The following is an 18,029-nucleotide window of genomic DNA, read 5'->3' as shown; positions in this document are numbered from 1 at the left end:
AAATGTATTGATGCAATACAATCAAATCACACCATAGGTTTCTTTGAAGCCATGCAACAATAATTAGCTACAAAAAAGAACAAAACTACAGTAAAATGTCAACTGCAGTGTTCCTCAACTGGCTTAGTGTAAAACAAAGGATTGATTACTGTACTTCTGAATTTCCATCAGCCCTGTGTTCAGGTTCAGGTTCTCACAACCATTTTTCACAAGAGGCATCTTGAAACTGAACATACCTGAACATACTCAGTCATCAGCTGCTTCACTCTGTCTGCATTTCTTTCAAAAGGCACACTATACTCTGTGCTACACATTGGTATGCAGTATACAGTCATTTGACAATTGAGAGTAGCCTAATGTTTAGTGCATGCTGAAGACTTGCCGCTTCTCAGTACGGAAATTTCTGATGATTGAGGCTACAGTTGATCCTGAGTTGATTCTGAGGTTTGATTGAATCATTGTAGCTGCCTCAGTCATGGTCATGCCATGATTTACAACATGCTCTACAACTATTTCTCGGATTTCACTGGACACTATTTGCTGTTGCTGCCGCTGTCTGGTCCGTGGCCTTGTCCTCTACCACGTTCCCCCAACACCTCTCAAATGAGGCCCATGGCTGCCTCTCTGGTGAGGCCTAAGCCCTCCTCTATGACGAGGCCCACGACCACCTCTCAGAAGGGGTGCATGTCCCCTTCCATTCCTTTGACCACCACGTCTTCCTCCTCCCACTGCTTGACCTCTATTGTGACCTGGATGACTTGCCGGCTCCATGTTATCACTGTGTTGCTGGGGTGGATAGCACTCATTTCACTCGATACTCGTACCACAATGTGAAATCAATCATCAATAACCAGTTGGCAGTATTGGAAAAGCAATTACAAGGGCCTGCATACATACAGTAATGTCAAATCTGATGTGGAAGAACAATCATCTTCAACCAGGTTGGAGCGTTAGTTGCAATGCCTTTAATACACGCAGCGTGGAGAGGAACAGTGACTCAAGTAGATCCCAAAGTCGCTCTGCCTTCATTTTAACAGTCAGAGCTTTTATACACAAAAATCAAAGAGCTGGTTATAATCAGAAAGTCATTACTATGTTATCTTAAAAGTTAGCTAAGCAGAATTCATATCATTATAGGACAGAGTTCATAGATCAACACATGGATTAGGGAGCAGGCACTTCAATCATACTGTTTGACATTGTCTCCAAGATTCTCATCGTAAATAACAAACAGAAATCAAACTACCTTCTGGCCTGACCTTCTAGCTTGACCTTATCTTTCTTAAGTATACAAGAGAGAAAAACAGGTATTAGAGAAAAAATTTCTAACTTTCCTTCCACACTGCAAACATGGTGTGGAAAAGTGCTACATGATGATGAATGATGATGAAATATTACATCCATAGATAATGTAGTCCAACTGGTTCATGCTCCTCGTTTATTGATGTCAATGGATCTCATTATCCTGAAACTTTCATGATCGAAACATGGAATATTGTTTGTCAGTTTCCATAAAATTATGCATTAAGAGTAATGCAACAGTCACTTATCATTTTGAGCAGCTGTATCAATTGATAGTTAGATCTTTGTAATGAAATGAATAGACAGTGATCTCAGATGTAATGTGTGAATTGCATTTTGAAATGGTAATACTTTGATGTTAAGTTGTGTCATTTTAGTTCAATGAACAAATGATCTGAGGTTGATGTGTATTGTATCCAAGCAATTGTAAAAAAGTGTTAGAGTTTTGAAAAATGTGCATTTTGATCATCGGGTGTGAGTTTAGTGTCTAGAGTTTTGAAAAATGACATCAAGATTCTGAAATGAGTGCCAAAGTGATTGTAAAAAAGTGTAATATCAGGGGACAGTGGCTATTAGTGATCTGGCCTTCCGTGGCCTCTGTATTAATGTAACAGGTCACATTGTATGTGTACACTGATACTTGATAGTATAATATAGTACAAGTAAAAAACATACATAGGTATCATAGAAGTATTTTGCAGAAATGATTATGGATAGTTATCAAAATGGAGAGGAAATGCTAAATCCAGTCTCCCCAGGCTGAGCTTCTATTGCTGCACCTGCTGGCCCCACTATATGGATAGAGCCACACCAAGTACAAGAGTCTCCCCATTGCTATTTATATCTCCCTATCCAGTCTTCTATAAGTGTCAGGGTGGGGTGCCTATTCCCCTGCATGCTTTGAAACCTATAGCACCTGGGACGCACACTTGGGATCCGGTTCCTCTGCCCCTCACATACACATGAGGAATCCCAGGTGCTCAACACGTCATACTGTCTCTTTCATCTCATGTGTAAACTATGGACAAATACATGACTAAACGTGTTTAGTTGCTTTTCCCAGAATGCTTTGCGCCACAATATGCAAATAACGGGGACTATGATTGGCTCCCTGACATTACCCACACTGCGACTGATGCTACCCATTTCACTACCCAACAAAGACCCATAATATGCGTGTGTCTGTCTGTCTGTCTGTCTGTCAAAGTATGTGTGTGTGTGTCTGTGTGTGTCTGTGTCTGTCTGTCTGTGTGTGAAAGTGTGTGTGTGTCTGTCTGTCTGTCTGTCATGTAACTTGCACATCTGTGAGGGCACCACTAATGCAGAAAGAGATGTACACATATTGTTTATTTTCCATATATATGTATGTATGTATGTATGCATGTCCAATTGCTTTGACAATACAAATGAATTGAATTGAGAGGGAGAGAGAGAGAGACAGACAGACAGAGACACACACACACACACACACACACACACACAGAGAGCCAGCCAGCCAGCTCAGCGATGACATGACGAGCCTCTCTCAGCTTACTGCTATGACATCACAGAGCACGTACATTCCGTTTAACAAATCGTTAAACAAAAAAGGTTATAAACACATTGACTACAATACCGGTTAGTAAGACGAAGGTGAGTCTCTCGTTAGTATTATTAGTCAGACATTAAATAACTACGCAGGTTAGTATTTATGTCAGGTAACTTCTCGTTATATATATATCAGTCTCATTTACGTTTAGGTGCCAAGAAAGATCCTATTTGTTACCACAATTTCCCTTAACTGATTATTATTCAATGATTAAGGATAGGCAGGGCCACCAATAATCTAATGTCTATTAACTTGTGTCAATTTCAGACTAAACAGTTAAACAGGAATGAGAAGATATTTCTCGGCGTTGACAGATTTTATTTCTAAAATTATCAACAAAACAGTTTAATGCAACTCACATTTATATTTAAGAAAACTAAATGATATTACACATTCTAGAGTTATGAATCACAGATTAACATTTCTAATTGATTTCTCAAATGTCATGAATCACAAACTCCAAACTGTTAAACTTATGTGAACTTCGTCGCAGAGAGGCCTCTCTGGCTTCGGGCTCAGATAACAGCACACGGCACGAGGTCCGTGTGGTTTGGAACAAAGGCAGTCCGGTTCGGCTTTGTCCAAGAACTTCCACTCAGTCGATGCACCTGGAAGTTGGGGTTTCGCGAATGTAGAGTCTTTTCCAAACAGATTTTCCATTGGTTTGAAGGCTCCAAGGTTGTGCACAAAATCTTCTTTGTAAGCATGGTTCCACCGTAGTTACTTGAAGACGAAGTCTTTGAGGAAAGCAGGGCCCTGTTTGTTCCAAGGGTCAAGTTTCTTAAAACTCAAATAGCTATTTAAGTGACTGACACTTTCGTATTCAGTCGACTTAGTCAATTGTCCAGCTGTAAAACTCCACTGATCAGGTGGGTCTGTGAAGTTATTTATTTAATAAAGTCCTTTAAAAGAATTCTTCGTACGGCTCAATCTCCTTCTCCCAGTTTAACTCTTCTGTTGCCGGCAAAGACTTGGTTGGTTTCTGATTCCGGTTCTGGCAACAGAGCTACAGGTTGAGCTGTGGCAGCGAGTTTCTGGTTCAGGTGAGAGAGAGAGAGAGAGAAAGACTGTCCGCTGTTCCTTATAGTCTGTCAGATCAGTAGGTGATTGGTCCCTGAGTTCTTGAGATTGGATTTCGGTTTCAGCCCCCAGTGTCCTATTGGAGGGAGGCTTTATTTATGACTGATGTCAATCCATGCCATCTTTTGGAAATGCCGGTTGGCCTGGGTTCGTAGCTCTATGTCGGGATTTCGGCTCTCATCCACTTCAAAGAGTTTTTATCACCTACAGGCCCCTTTCTCCAGACATCTCATAGCAGAATTCCAAACTATTTGGCCTCTTCTCGGTGCCATCCTCCCCAAAACTGTCACTTTGATGCAAACCAGTTCCAAGCTGATGAGCTAAGGAAATCTGATAACTTTGGGGGGGGAGAGGTCTTCTTTAGATCAGTGCTTCAGCTCAGAGCCCAAATGCTCTTATCCAAATACACCCAACATAACGCTACATATGTATGTATGTATGTATATATGTGTAGAAGGAAAATTAGAAATTATTTTCTTACACCTGTTTTTCTCTCTTGTATACTTAAGAAAGATACGGTCAAGCTAGAAGGTCAGCCCAGAAGATAGTTTGATTTCTGTTTGTTATTTATGATGAGAACCTTGGAGACATTGTCAAACGGTATGACCTATGAACTCTGTTCTATAATGATATATGTTCTGCTTAGTTAGCCTTTAAGATAACATAGTAATGACTTTCTAGCATGTATGGATGTATGTATGTATGTATATATATATATATATATATATATATATATATATGTATGTATGTATGTCCAATTGCTTTGACAATACAAATGAATTGAATTGAGAGGAAGAGAGAGAGAGAGAGAGAGAGAGAGAAAGAGAGAGAGAGAGACAGACAGACAGACAGCTCAGCGATGACATCACGAGCCTCTCTCAGCTGACTGCTATGACATCACAGAGCACGTACATTCCGTTGCTTGTCGTCTGTCAACCACTCAGTCACTGCTAGCCAGACTGTCCCTAAGACAAAGTGTACAATACTTCAATTATATCTCCTCCAGACAGATAAAGAGTATTAAGAGCTACGATGAAGTTACCAAGGAGACGTAAAAAGCTTGCATCACCTGGTATTTCCTGGAGGTCACCCATCCAAGTACTAACCAGGCCCTGGCCCGTTTAGTTTCCAAGGTCTGACGAGATCGGGCACGTTCAGGACGGTGTGGCCGCAAGCCGAGATGCCTGGCTGCATGATGTCTCTTAAAGGCTGGCGGGTATTGACGGAACTGCCAGCAGAAAAAAAAGAAAAATAAAGGGAAATATACCAGTGCAGCAAAGGGTGTTGAAAGTAGCCGGGTACGTGTACAATTCTTCAATTATATCTCCTGGAGACAGAAAGAGAGTATTAAGAGCTACGATTAAGTTACCCAGGAGACGTAAAAAGCTTGCAGCACCTGGTATTTCTAGGAGGTCTCCCATCCAAGTACTGACCAGGCCCTGCCCCGTTTAGCTTCCGAGATCTGACGAGATCGGGCGCGTTCAGGATGGTGTGGCCGCAAGCCGAAAGGCCTGGCTGCATGATGTCTCTTAAAGGTTGGCGGGTATTGACGGAACTTCCAGCAAAAAAAAAAAAGAAAAAAACAAAAAAGAAAAATGGATGGAAAAATATCAGTGCAGCAAAGGGTGTTGACAGTAGCTGGATACGTGTACAATACTTCAATTATATCTCCTCCAGACAGAGAGAGAGTATTAAGAGCTACGATAAAGTTACCCAGGAGACGAAAAAGCTTGCAGCACCTGGTATTTCCAGGAGGTCACCCATCCAAGTACTGACCAGGCCCTGGCCCGTTTAGTTTCCCATTTCTGACGAGATCGGGCGCGTTCAGGACTTTGTGTCCGCAAGCCGAGACGCCTGGCTGCATGATGTCTCTTAAAGGTTGGCGGGTATTGACGGAACTTCCAGCAAAAAAAAAAAAAGAAAAATGGATGGAAAAATATCAGTGCAGCAAAGGGTGTTGAAAGTAGCCGGGTACGTGTACAATTCTTCAATTATATCTCCTCCAGACAGAAAGAGAGTATTAAGAGCTACGATAAAGTTACCCAGGAGACGTAAAAAGCTTGCAGCACCTGGTATTTCTAGGAGGTCTCCCATCCAAGTACTAACCAGGCCCTGCCCCGTTTAGCTTCCGGGATCTGATGAGATCGGTCGCGCTCTGGACGGTGTGGTCGCAAGCAAGAGGCCTGGCTGCATGATGTCTCTTAAAGGCTGGAGGGTATTGACGGAACTTCCAGCAAAATAAAAAAGAAAAAAGAAGAATGGAGGGAAAAATATCAGTGCAGCAAAGGATGTTGAAAGTAGCCGGGTACGTGTACAATTCTTCAATTATATCTCCTCCAGACAGAAAGAGAGTATTAAGAGCTACGATGAAATTACCCAAGTGATGTAAAAAGCTTGCAGCACCTGGTATTTCCAGGAGGTCTCCCATCTAAGTACTGACCAGGCCCTGCCCCGTTTAGCTTCCAAGATCTGACGAGATCGGGCGCATTCAGGACGGTGTGGCCACAAGCCGAGACGCCTGGCTGCATGATGTCTCTTAAAGGCTGGTGGGTATTGACGGAATTTCCAGCAAAAAAAAAAAAAAAAAAAAAAAATAGAAAAATGGAGGGAAAAATATCAGTGCAGGAAAGGGTGTTGAAAGTAGCCGGGTACGTGTACAATTCTTCAATTATATCTCCTCCAGACAGAAAGAGAGTATAAAGAGCTATGATGAAGTTACCCAAGTGACGAAAAAAGCTTGCAGCACCTGGTATTTCTAGGAGGTCTCACATTCATGTACTGACCAGGTCTTGCCCCGTTTAGCTTCCGAGATCTGACGAGATCGGGCGCGTTCAAGACGGTGTGGCCGCAAGCCAAGAGGCCTGGCTGCATGATGTCTCTTAAAGGCTGGAGGGTATTGACGGAACTTCCAGCAAAAAAAAAAAAAAAAATAGAGTGAAAAATACCAGTGCAGCAAAGGGTGTTGAAAGTAGCCGGGTACGTGTACAATTCTTCAATTATATCTTCTCCAGATAGAAAGAGAGTATTAAGAGCTACGATGAAGTTCCCCAGGAGACGTAAAAAGCTGGCAGCACCTGGTATTTCCAGGAGGTCTCACATTTAAGTACTGACCAGGTCCTTCCCCGTTTAGCTTCCGAGATCTGACAAGATCGGGCGCGTTCAGGAAGGTGTGGCCGCAAGCCGAGATGTCTGGCTGCATGATGTCTCTTAAAGGCTGGCGGGTATTGACGGAATTTCCAGCAAAAAAAAAAAAATAGAAAAATGGAGGGAAAAATATCAGTGCAGCAAAGGGTGTTGAAAGTAGCCGGGTACATGTACAATTCTTCAATTATATCTCCTCCAGACAGAAAGAGAGAATTAAGAGCTACGATAAAGTTACCCAGGAGACGTAAAAGCTTGCAGCACCAGGTATTTCCAGGAGGTCTCCCATCCAAGTACTGACCAGGTCCTGCCCCGTTTAGCGTCCGAGATCTTACGAGATCGGGCGCGTTCAGGACGGTGTGGCCACAAGCCAAGAGACCTGGCTGCATGATGTCTCTTAAAGGCTGGCAAGTATTGACGGAACTTCCAGCAAAAAAAAAAAAAAAAAAATAGAAAAAGGGAGGGAAAAATATCAGTGCAGCAAAGGGTGTTGAAAGTAGCCGGGTACATGTACAATTCTTCAATTATATCTCCTCCAGACAGATAGAGAGTATTAAGAGCTACGATAAAGTTACCCAGGAGACGTAAAAGCTTGCAGCACGAGGTATTTCCAGGAGGTCTCACATTCATGTACTGACCAGGTCCTGCCCCGTTTAGCATCCGAGATCTGACAAGATCGGGCGCGTTCAGGATGGTGTGGCCGCAAGCCGAGATGCCTGGCTGCATCATGTCTCTTAAAGGCTGGCGGGTATTGACGGAACTGCCAGCAAAAAAAAAAAAAGAAAAATAGAGGGAAAAATATCAGTGCAGCAAAGGGTGTTGAAAGTAGCCTAGTACGTGTACAATTCTTCAATTATATCTCCTGGAGACAGAAAGAGAGTATTAAGAGCTACGATGAAGTTACCCAGGAGACGTAAAAGGCTTGCAGCACCTGGTATTACTAGGAGGTCTCCCATCCAAGTACTGACCAGGCCCTGCCCCGTTTAGCTTCCGAGATCTGACGAGATCGGGCGCATTCAGGACGGTGTGGCCGCAAGCCGAGAGGCCTGGCTGCATGATGTCTGTTAAAGGTTGGCGGGTATTGACGGAACTTCCAGCAAAAAAAAAAAAAAAAAAGAAAAATGGATGGAAAAATATCAGTGCAGCAAAGGGTGTTGACAGTAGCTGGGTACGTGTACAATACTTCAATTATATCTCCTCCAGACAGATAGAGAGTATTAAGAGCTACGATAAAGTTACCCAGGAGACGTAAAAGCTTGCAGCACCAGGTATTTCCAGGAGGTCTCCCATCCAAGTACTGACCAGGTCCTGCCCAGTTTAGCGTCCGAGATCTTACGAGATCAGGCGCGTTCAGGACGGTGTGGCCACAAGCCGAGAGGCCTGGCTGCATGATGTCTCTTAAAGGTTGGCGGGTATTGATGGAACTTCCAGCAAAAAAAAAAAAAAAAAAAAAAAAAAAAAAAGAAAAATGGATGGAAAAATATCAGTGCAGCAAAGGGTGTTGAAAGGAACCGGGTACGTGTACAATTCTTCAATTATATCTCCTGGAGACAGATAGAGAGTATTAAGAGCTACGATGAAGTTACTCAGGAGACGTAAAAAGCTTGCAGCACCTGGTATTTCTAGGAGGTCTCCCATCCAAGTACTGACCAGGCCCTGCCCCGTTTAGCTTCCGAGATCTGACGAGATCGGGCGCGTTCAGGATGGTGTGGCCGCAAGCCGAGATGCCTGGCTGCATGATGTCTCTTAAAGGCTGGCGGGTATTGACGGAACTGCCAGCGAAAAAAAAAAAGAAAAATAGAGGGAAAAATACCAGTGCAGCAAAGGGTGTTGAAAGTAGCCGGGTACGTGTACAATTCTTCAATTATATCTTCTCCAGACATAAAGAGAGTATTAAGAGCTACGATGAAGTTCCCCAGGAGATGTAAAAAGCTGGCAGCACCTGGTATTTCCAGGAGGTCTCACATTTAAGTACTGACCAGGTCCTGCCCCGTTTAGCTTCCGAGATCTGACAAGATCGGGCGCGTTCAGGACGGTGTGGCCGCAAGCCGAGATGTCTGGCTGCATGATGTCTCTTAAAGGCTGGCGGGTATTGACGGAATTTCCAGCAAAAAAAAAAAAAAAAAAAAATAGAAAAATGCAGGGAAAAATATCAGTGCAGGAAAGGGTGTTGAAAGTAGCCGGGTAAGTGTACAATTCTTCAATTATATCTCCTGGAGACAGAAAGAGAGTATTAAGAGCTACGATGAAGTTACCCAGGAGACGTAAAAAGCTTGCAGCAGCTGGTATTTCTAGGAGGTCTCCCATCCAAGTACTGACCAGGCCCTGCCCGGTTTAGCTTCCGAGATCTGACGAGATCGGGCGCATTCAGGACGGTGTGGCCACAAGTCCAAAGGCCTGGCTGCATGATGTCTCTTAAAGGCTGGCAGGTATTGACGGAACTGCCAGCAAAAAAAAAAAAGAAAAATAGAGGGAAATATACCAGTGCAGCAACGGGGGTTGAAAGTAGCCGGGTACGTGTACAATTCTTCAATTATATCTCCTGGAGACAGAAAGAGAGTATTAAGAGCTACGATGAAGTTACCCAGGAGACGTAAAAAGCTTGCAGCACCTGGTATTTCTAGGAGGTCTCCCATCCAAGTACTGACCAGGCCCTGCCCCGTTTAGCTTCCGAGATCTAACGAGATCGGGCGCATTCAGGACGGTGTGGCCACAAGCCGAAAGGCCTGGCTGCATGATGTCTCTTAAAGGTTGGCGGGTATTGACGGAACTTCCAGCAAAAAAAAAAAAGAAAAAAAGAAAAAAGAAAAATGGATGGAAAAATATCAGTGCAGCAAAGGGTGTTGACAGTAGCTGGATACGTGTACAATACTTCAATTATATCTCCTCCAGACAGAGAGAGAGTATTAAGAGCTACGATAAAGTTACCCAGGAGACGTAAAAGCTTGTAGCACTAGGTATTTCCAGGAGGTTTCACATTCATGTACTGACCAGGCCCTGCCCCGTTTAGCTTCCGAGATCTGACGAAATCGGGCGTGTTCAGGACGGTGTGGCCGCAAGCCAAGAGGCCTGGCTGCATGATGTCTCTTAAAGGCTGGCGGGTATTGACGGAACTTCCAGCAAAAAATAAAAAATAAATAAATAGAAAAATGGAGGGAAAAATATCAGTGCAGGACAGGGTGTTGAAAGTAGCCGGGTACATGTACAATTCTTCAATTATATCTCCTCCAGACTGAATGAGAGTATTAAGAGCTACGCTGAAGTTACCCAGGAGACGTAAAAGCTTGCAGCACCAGGTATTTCCAGGAGGTCTCACATTCAAGTACTGACCAGGTCCTGCCCCGTTTAGCTTCCGAGATCTGACGAGATCGGGCGCGTTCAGGACGGTGTGGCCGCAAGCCGAGATGTCTGGCTGCATGATGTCTCTTAAAGGCTGGCGGTTATTGACGGAATTTCCAGAAAAAAAAAAAAAAAAAAAAATAGAAAAATGGAGGGAAAAATATCAGTGCAGGAAAGGGTGTTGAAAGTAGCCGGGTACGTGTACAATTCTTCAATTATGTCTTCTCCAGACAGAAAGAGAGTATTAAGAGCTACGATGAAGTTCCCCAGGAGACGTAAAAAGCTGGCAGCACCTGGTATTTCCAGGAGATCTCCCATCGAAGTACTGACCAGGCCCTGCCCCGTTTAGTTTCCGAGATCTGACGAGATCGGGCGCGTTCAGGACTTTGTGTCCGCAAGCCGAGAGGCCTGGCTGCATGATGTCTCTTAAAGGCTGGAGGGTATTGACGGAACTTCCAGCAAAAAAAAAAAAAAAAAAAAAAAAAATGGAGGGAAAAATATCAGTGCAGCAAAGGGTGTTGAAAGTAGCCGGGTATGTGTACAATTCTTCAATAATATCTCCTCCAGACTGAAAGAGAGTACTAAGAGCTACGATGAAGTTACCCAGGAGACGAAAAAGCTTGCTGCACCTGGAATTTCCAGGAGGTCACCCATCCAAGTACTGACCAGGCCCTGCCCCGTTTATTTTCCGAGATCTGACGAGATCGGGCGCGTTCAGGACGGTGTGGCTGCAAGCCAAAAAGCCTGGCTGCATGATGTCTCTTAAAGGCTGGTGGGTATTGACGGAACTTCCAGCAAAAAAAAAATGGATAAAGAAAAATGGAGGGAAAAATATCAGTGCAGCAATGGGTGTTGAAAGTAGCCGGGTACGTGTACAATACTTCAATTATATCTCCTCCAGACAGAAAGAGAGTATTAAGAGCTACGATGAACTCACCTGAAGGATTATTAGGAACACCATACTAATACTGTGTTTGACCCCCTTTCGCCTTCAGAACTGCTTTAATTCTACGTGGCATTGCTTCAACAAGGTGCTGAAAGCATTCTTTAGAAATGTTGGCCCATATTGATAGGATAGCATCTTGCAGTTGATGGAGATTTGTGGGATGCACATCCAGGGCACGAAGCTCCCGTTCCACCACATCCCAAAGATGCTCTATTGGGTTGAGATCTGGTGACTGTGGGGGCCAGTTTAGTACAGTGAACTCATTGTCATGTTCAAGAAACCAATTTGAAATGATTCGACCTTTGTGACATGGTGCATTATCCTGCTGGAAGTAGCCATCAGAGGATGGGTACATGGTGGTCAAAAAGGGATGGACATGGTCAGAAACAATGCTCAGGTAGGCCGTAGCATTTAAACGATGCCCAATTGGCACTAAGGGGCCTAAAGTGTGCCAAGAAGACATCCCCCACACCATTACACCACCACCACCAGCCTGCACAGTGGTAACAAGACATGATGGATCCATGTTCTCATTCTGTTTACGCCAAATTCTGACTCTACCATCTGAATGTCTCACCTCTTTTTCCTATTTGTAGTGGAGATGAGTGGTACCCGGTGGGGTCTTCTGCTGTTGTAGCCCATCCGCCTCAAGGTTGTACGTGTTGTGGCTTCACAAATGCTTTGCTGCATACCTCGTTTGTAACGAGTGGTTATTTCAGTCAAAGTTGCTCTTCTATCAGCTTGAATCAGTCGGCCCATTCTCCTCTGACCTCTAGCATCAACAAGGCATTTTCGCCCACAGGACTGCCGCATACTGGATGTTTTTCCCTTTTCACACCATTCTTTGTAAACCCTAGAAATGGTTGTGCGTGAAAATCCCAGTAACTGAGCAGATTGTGAAATACTCAGACCGGCCCGTCTGGCACCAACAACCATGCCACGCTCAAAATTGCTTAAATCACCTTTCATTCCCATTCAGACATTCAGTTTGGAGTTCAGGAGATTGTCTTGACCAGGACCACACCCCTAAATGCATTGAAGCAACTGCCATGTGATTGGTTGATTAGATAATTGCTTTAATGAGAAATTGAACAGGTGTTCCTAATAATCCTTTAGGTGAGTGTATATGTATGTATGTGTATGTATGTCCAATTGCTTTGACAATACAAATGAAATGAATTGAGAGAGAGAGAGAGAGAGAGAGAGAGAGAGAGAGGAATATGAGCTCCTAAAAAACATTTGTTTTTATACATAAGCGGATTTAATTTGTGATTTACAAATGAATATATAGCACTATAAACATACACAGAAGACATGGAATAGAAATTCAGAAGAAAAAGTATTCAAAAAATAATAATTTTAAGAGAAACACAAAAAGAAGAAAGCAGAGAGACAGTTCAGGAAGAAAAGTCAGAAAAGAAAAGCTGAAGACAAGAATTGGAGGTAAGAGACAAATAATTAAACAAAAAAATATGTATTAATAAAATAAATAAGCATTCTCAGTAGTTGACTCAGCCAATGAAAATGCAGAGCTCCGATTTGAATAGAGTGACAGTAGGAGAGAGCCCAACTGCCACTGAGACTGATAGAAATCTATCGAACAGCAGTCTGACTGCAGAGCTGCCTTTTGAAATCCGATACCCTGAAGACATTCGCTCTGCACAGGCTAAGAAGGACTACAAACAAGCTGTGATGAGAGCATCTCCTGAGACCCTCATCCTAGACTACACCGGTAAAGGAGAAAACAGGGTCAAGAACAATCTACTGTTCTACACCGCCTTTCACAAAACCCTGTGCCAGACATACCCCAATAACAACAAGAGGGGCATTAGCAGAGGCAGGCAGATCTCAGTGCTGGTAGAGAAAGACACAGACAGTGTGATGCTCACTTTTAATGTATACCACAACGGGACCATCATGGTGCAGGGCAGCGAGAGCAGCCTGGACCAATTAGCTCTCGGCTTCCACACCTCAAAGCAGCAGACTGAGGTAGAGAAACAAGAGCCAGAGCCGGCCACCCTGCAGTCTGCCCCCAGCCACACGGAGCCAGACAGTGCCCCATCTCCCACAGACTGCCCCCCTGTCTCCCCAAAACTCTCCAGCAACATTAAAACACTAAAGGAATGCCTATCAGTGCTGGAGCTGGAGTTTGCGGAGTTCAGGGAGCAGACCTTGAGCACCCTGGCCCAGACCTCCTTGTGTGATCAGCTCCGGGATGAGATGCACAGACTAAAGATGCAGCACAAGGCTGAGATCCATGAGCTGAGAGCAGCAGTGAGAGACCTGGAGGAGCAGAGCCAAACCCTGAGGACGGAGCTGCGCAGAGCGAGGGAGGAGCTGACCTGGACACCCCAGCACAGCTAGCTGAGGAGCCTGCAGAGCCAGCTGGAGGAGCTAAGAGAGGAGCTACACATCACTGGAGCACAGAGACTGCACTGCACTGACCCCACAACACCTCCAACCCCTGACGCACCCACTGATCCACCCACACTCCCCACCACTCCTGACACACCCACTATCACCAGACCTGCCACTAATACACAACCCCCTGAAACGCCACTCCCCCAAAACACACCCGCTGCCCCCACCACTCCCGACGCAAACCCGGAGTGGCAGGTCAACGCAGAGGTGGTCATTCTGAGCGAATCCAATGGGAAGTTCCTGGTTGAGAGGCGCCTCTTCCCTGGGCGAAAAGTGAAAAAGCTTTGGTGCTCCACAGCACAGAGAGCCCTGGAGCTGCTCTCCAAGAGGAGGCTTTGCCAAGTCAAACACATCCTCATCCACACCGGCACTAACTACCTGAGTGCCCGCAGGGGCGATGTGGCCTCAGCCCTGAGACAGGTAGCAACGAAAGCCACAGAGGAATTCCCAACTGCCAAAATTTCCATCTCCACACTGCTGCCCCGCACAGACGTGCCCCTGCACATCATCCAGGCCATCAACGCAGAAGTGTCCCGAAGATGTGCCCTCCTCCCCAACGTCCACCTGGCACACCACTGAGACATCCAGCCACATCACCTGTATGACCACGTCCACCTCAACAAGACGGGTGTGAGGATCATCTCAAAGGTCCTCAAGGACACAACCCTGGGCCGAAACCCCACACACCCCCACCTCGAGACCAGGAGCAAACCCCCCAGCCCCCGGCCACATCCCCAGCCACCGGCTCCACCCCAGCCCCAGCCCCTGAGACCCCGCGGCCCCATTCCCCACCCCCCCATCCCCAGAGGGCCCGTCCAGCACAGCAGAGCGGACAGCCGGGGACCAGCACAGCCACACAGCCACGCAGCAGCGGCTTCCAGAGCCTGGAGGCCCGATGCTGCCCAGCTGGCCCAGATAAGGCAACTCCTCAGTGTCATCTGTTCCACACTGCTGAGTTAACTGAGCCTCAACACACATATATATGGTTGTGGAGATGGAGAGTAAGAAAAAATGTGATTTAATTATTCTGATATTTTGATGCAAAGATAAAATCTTTGAGTGATTATTATGTATATCCATATATAATTATTAATAGTAATATAATATCAGTTGTAGACCACAAATTAAACTTTCTTATGTAGAAGAGACAAGTATAATAAAATATATTAACATGTCCTTTAAAATAAGCAGTTGGAATATGCAGGGTTTACGCTCCTCAACTTTTGGAATGAAGAGCACAGGCCCTGAACTGATCAACACTGTAAATAGTTCAGATGTTTTCATTCTTGTAGAGACTTGGTGCTGTGCAGATATGTCTATACACTGGATGGATACAATGGATACAGGGAGCTGATTGTGCCCTCCTATAAAAAACCCAAAGTCAGGTGTGGCAGGGCCTCGTGGGGGATTATCGTGTGGTACAGGGAGGAGCTCCGAGCAGCCCTATGCCCAGTACAGAGAGGAGACACACACCTGTGGATGAAAATCAGAAAAGACACCCTACAAAATAACACAGATATATACCTATGTGCAATTTATATGCCACCCGCAGACTCCCCCTACTATAATGAGGAAGGCTTTCATGAGCTTCAAAACGAAATCTGCCACTTCCAGACCCTGGGCTCTGTACTGCTGTGTGGCGATCTCAATGCCAGGACTGGCAGAGAGATGGACTACATCAATACAGAGGGGAACACACACCTGTTCGGAGACTCCCCGCTGTGCCACACACACACCTCCACACTGACACAGCCACGACAGCGTGGTAAACAAGAGCAGGAAGCAGGTAGTGCGCCTATGTAAAAGCCTGGGTCTATATATCATCAATGGCAGGACCAGGGGGTACTCTCTGGGGAGATTCACATACTGCTCGGCTCTGGGCAGCAGTGTGGTGGACTACGCCATAACTGACCTGGACCCACAAGCCAACAATGCGTTTATAGTCAGACAACAATCTCCACTATCAGACCACAGCCAAATAACACTTTACCTAAAAAGATCAGCGCAGCCACAAGTCAGAGCCAAACTTCCCACAAAACTGGTCTCCCTGCCACCCAGTTAGAGATGGTCCGAGCCCAGCACAGAGAACTACACAAGAGCCCTGAATAGTGATGAGATTGAAAACATGTTAGACAGATATCAATCCTCACACTATCAAATAAACCAAAACGGAATAAACTCAGCCACCAAAACACTGAATGAAATATTTGAGAGACTGGCTTTAAAATCAAACATTAAAACAATTAAAAACCAAAATATGAAATCGTCTAAAAGAAAAAAAGAACAGTGGTGTGACCAGGAGTGTGAAACTTCTAGGAAACACCTGAGACATCTCTCCAACACTAAACACAGAGAGCCCGACAACCAGGAGGCTCGCCTCAGCTACTGCCAGGCCCTGCGGCACTACAAGCAACTCCTCAGTAAGAAAAAAGACCACTATATGGGCAGAATAAATACCCCAAAAACAAAAAATGAAATACCAATTCAAAATGGAGAAATCTGGAAAACACACTTTGAAAAACTTTACCAAAATGTTGAAAACAATCCAAAGCCAGAACAGGTTAAAATATTAAAAAACCTAAATAAATTGGAAGAAATCATTAAGAATAACCAAAATCCCTTAGATAACCCATTTACAATACAGGAACTAAAACATCAACTCAAAATCCTCAAACCCAGGAAAGCCAGCGGCCCCGACAGCATCAGCCCTGAGATGCTGAAGCACAGCAGCCCGCAGCTGCAGGAGGCTCTGCTCAAACTCTTTAACCTGGTGCTGAGAGCCGGGTGTTTCCCTGAGGTCGGGAATCAAGGATTGATCACCCCGATTTTTAAAAGTGGAGACAAATTAGACCCCAATAACTACTGGGGCAGCTGTGTGAGCAGTAACCTGGGGAAGGTGTTCTGCAGTATCATCAACGCCCAGATACTGGCCATCCTTACCAAGCACAGTGTCCTGAATAAGAGTCAGATTGGCTTCCTACCAAAACACAGCACAACCGATCATATTTACACTCTACACACCCTCATAAATAAATATACCCAAAACAATAAAGGAAAAATATTTGCCTGTTTTGTAGACTTTAGAAAGGCATTTGACTCAATCTGGCACAAGGGATTATTTTATAAACTTCTACAGAGTGGTGTAGGGGGTAAAGTTTATGACATCATTAAATCAATGTATTCTGAAAACAAATGCGGAGTTCAAATTGGCAACTCAAGAACAGAGTTCTTCACTCAGGGGCGGGGAGTGAGACAGGGCTGCAGTCTGAGTCCAACACTGTTCAACATCTACATCATCGAGTTGGCCACAGTGTTGGAGCAGTCTGACGCCCGCAGCCTAACTCTCCATGACACAGAGATCAAGTTCCTGCTCTATGCAGACGACCTGGTGCTGCTGTCGCCCACAGAGCAGGGGCTTCAGCAGAACCTGGCACTGCTAGAGCAGTACTGTCAGAAATGGGCCCTGGCAGTCAATCTGGACAAGACCAGAGTTATGGTTTTCCAGAAAAAAGCCCCATCTCAGGGAAACAGGTACCGCTTCACTCTGGGCAGCACTGGATTAGAGCACTGCACCAGATACAACTACCTTGGCCTGACCATCAGTGCGTCAGGGAGCTTCAGCCTGGCTATAAACGCATTAAAAGACAAGGCACGCCGGGCATTTTATGCCATAAAGACACAATTTGGGAAAACAACAATACCAATAACTATTTGGATTAAAATATTAAACTCCATCATCCAACCAATCCTGCTATATGGGAGCGAAGTGTGGGGTCCCCTCATGAACCTCAATAACAACAATTGGGACAAAAGCCCCATGGAAATATTCCACCTAGAATTTAATAAAAACATCTTACACGTACACAGAAACGCCCCCACGGCTCTGAGGCTCACAGAGCCCGAACACACAATGACCAAAACAACAACAATTGGGAAAATTGACATGTACCTGAAAAGCAAATACACAAAAGATTAGAGACACGAATTAGAATTACAAAACAAATTGGAATGCTACCGGGCCCTGAATAGAAACATTACATTGGCTGAATACTTAAAAATCCAAAATATAAAAGAGAGACAAAATCTAACTAAATACAGGCTCAGTGACCACAGCCTCGCCATTGAAAAAGGCCGCTACAGAAAATTCTGGGTTGCCAGAGAAGAGCGGCTGTGCAGCCAGTGTGACCTAGGGGAGGTCGAAACACAGGCGCA

The 18,029-nt window shown here is 44.9% G+C and overlaps 5 non-coding genes and 14 pseudogenes across 5 annotated transcripts; all 19 read right to left on the bottom strand.

Moving 5' to 3' along the window:
• Nucleotides 1–5,027: 5,027 nt before the first annotated feature.
• LOC136732381 (uncharacterized) lies at nt 5,028–5,146 on the bottom strand (annotated as a pseudogene).
• Nucleotides 5,147–5,354: 208 nt separating this feature from the next.
• LOC136732360 (5S ribosomal RNA) lies at nt 5,355–5,473 on the bottom strand. Its single transcript, XR_010809926.1, has one exon. It is a non-coding gene; the product is annotated as a 5S ribosomal RNA (ribosomal RNA).
• A 224-nt stretch (nt 5,474–5,697) lies between these two features.
• On the bottom strand, nt 5,698–5,816 carry LOC136732133 (uncharacterized; annotated as a pseudogene).
• A 211-nt stretch (nt 5,817–6,027) lies between these two features.
• LOC136732470 (uncharacterized) lies at nt 6,028–6,146 on the bottom strand (annotated as a pseudogene).
• Nucleotides 6,147–6,361: 215 nt separating this feature from the next.
• On the bottom strand, nt 6,362–6,480 carry LOC136732210 (5S ribosomal RNA). The gene has a single exon (XR_010809853.1). It is a non-coding gene; the product is annotated as a 5S ribosomal RNA (ribosomal RNA).
• A 224-nt stretch (nt 6,481–6,704) lies between these two features.
• Nucleotides 6,705–6,823, bottom strand: LOC136732583 (uncharacterized; annotated as a pseudogene).
• A 209-nt stretch (nt 6,824–7,032) lies between these two features.
• On the bottom strand, nt 7,033–7,151 carry LOC136732533 (uncharacterized; annotated as a pseudogene).
• Nucleotides 7,152–7,363: 212 nt separating this feature from the next.
• Nucleotides 7,364–7,482, bottom strand: LOC136732294 (uncharacterized; annotated as a pseudogene).
• A 218-nt stretch (nt 7,483–7,700) lies between these two features.
• On the bottom strand, nt 7,701–7,819 carry LOC136732658 (uncharacterized; annotated as a pseudogene).
• Nucleotides 7,820–8,030: 211 nt separating this feature from the next.
• Nucleotides 8,031–8,149, bottom strand: LOC136732395 (5S ribosomal RNA). The gene has a single exon (XR_010809930.1). It is a non-coding gene; the product is annotated as a 5S ribosomal RNA (ribosomal RNA).
• Nucleotides 8,150–8,364: 215 nt separating this feature from the next.
• Nucleotides 8,365–8,483, bottom strand: LOC136732393 (uncharacterized; annotated as a pseudogene).
• A 229-nt stretch (nt 8,484–8,712) lies between these two features.
• On the bottom strand, nt 8,713–8,831 carry LOC136732348 (5S ribosomal RNA). The gene has a single exon (XR_010809925.1). It is a non-coding gene; the product is annotated as a 5S ribosomal RNA (ribosomal RNA).
• A 210-nt stretch (nt 8,832–9,041) lies between these two features.
• Nucleotides 9,042–9,160, bottom strand: LOC136732505 (uncharacterized; annotated as a pseudogene).
• A 221-nt stretch (nt 9,161–9,381) lies between these two features.
• On the bottom strand, nt 9,382–9,500 carry LOC136732443 (uncharacterized; annotated as a pseudogene).
• A 210-nt stretch (nt 9,501–9,710) lies between these two features.
• LOC136732192 (5S ribosomal RNA) lies at nt 9,711–9,829 on the bottom strand. The gene has a single exon (XR_010809831.1). It is a non-coding gene; the product is annotated as a 5S ribosomal RNA (ribosomal RNA).
• A 224-nt stretch (nt 9,830–10,053) lies between these two features.
• Nucleotides 10,054–10,172, bottom strand: LOC136732643 (uncharacterized; annotated as a pseudogene).
• Nucleotides 10,173–10,392: 220 nt separating this feature from the next.
• LOC136732328 (uncharacterized) lies at nt 10,393–10,511 on the bottom strand (annotated as a pseudogene).
• Nucleotides 10,512–10,731: 220 nt separating this feature from the next.
• On the bottom strand, nt 10,732–10,850 carry LOC136732089 (uncharacterized; annotated as a pseudogene).
• Nucleotides 10,851–11,067: 217 nt separating this feature from the next.
• LOC136732339 (uncharacterized) lies at nt 11,068–11,186 on the bottom strand (annotated as a pseudogene).
• Between the last annotated feature and the right edge of the window lie 6,843 nt (nt 11,187–18,029).

This window comes from Amia ocellicauda, unplaced genomic scaffold (assembly GCF_036373705.1).
Source record: "Amia ocellicauda isolate fAmiCal2 unplaced genomic scaffold, fAmiCal2.hap1 HAP1_SCAFFOLD_34, whole genome shotgun sequence".
NCBI classification, from domain to species: Eukaryota; Metazoa; Chordata; class Actinopteri; order Amiiformes; family Amiidae; genus Amia; species Amia ocellicauda.
The sequence above is the reverse complement of the archived record's forward strand: the minus strand, read 5'-3'. Positions and strand labels throughout refer to the sequence as shown.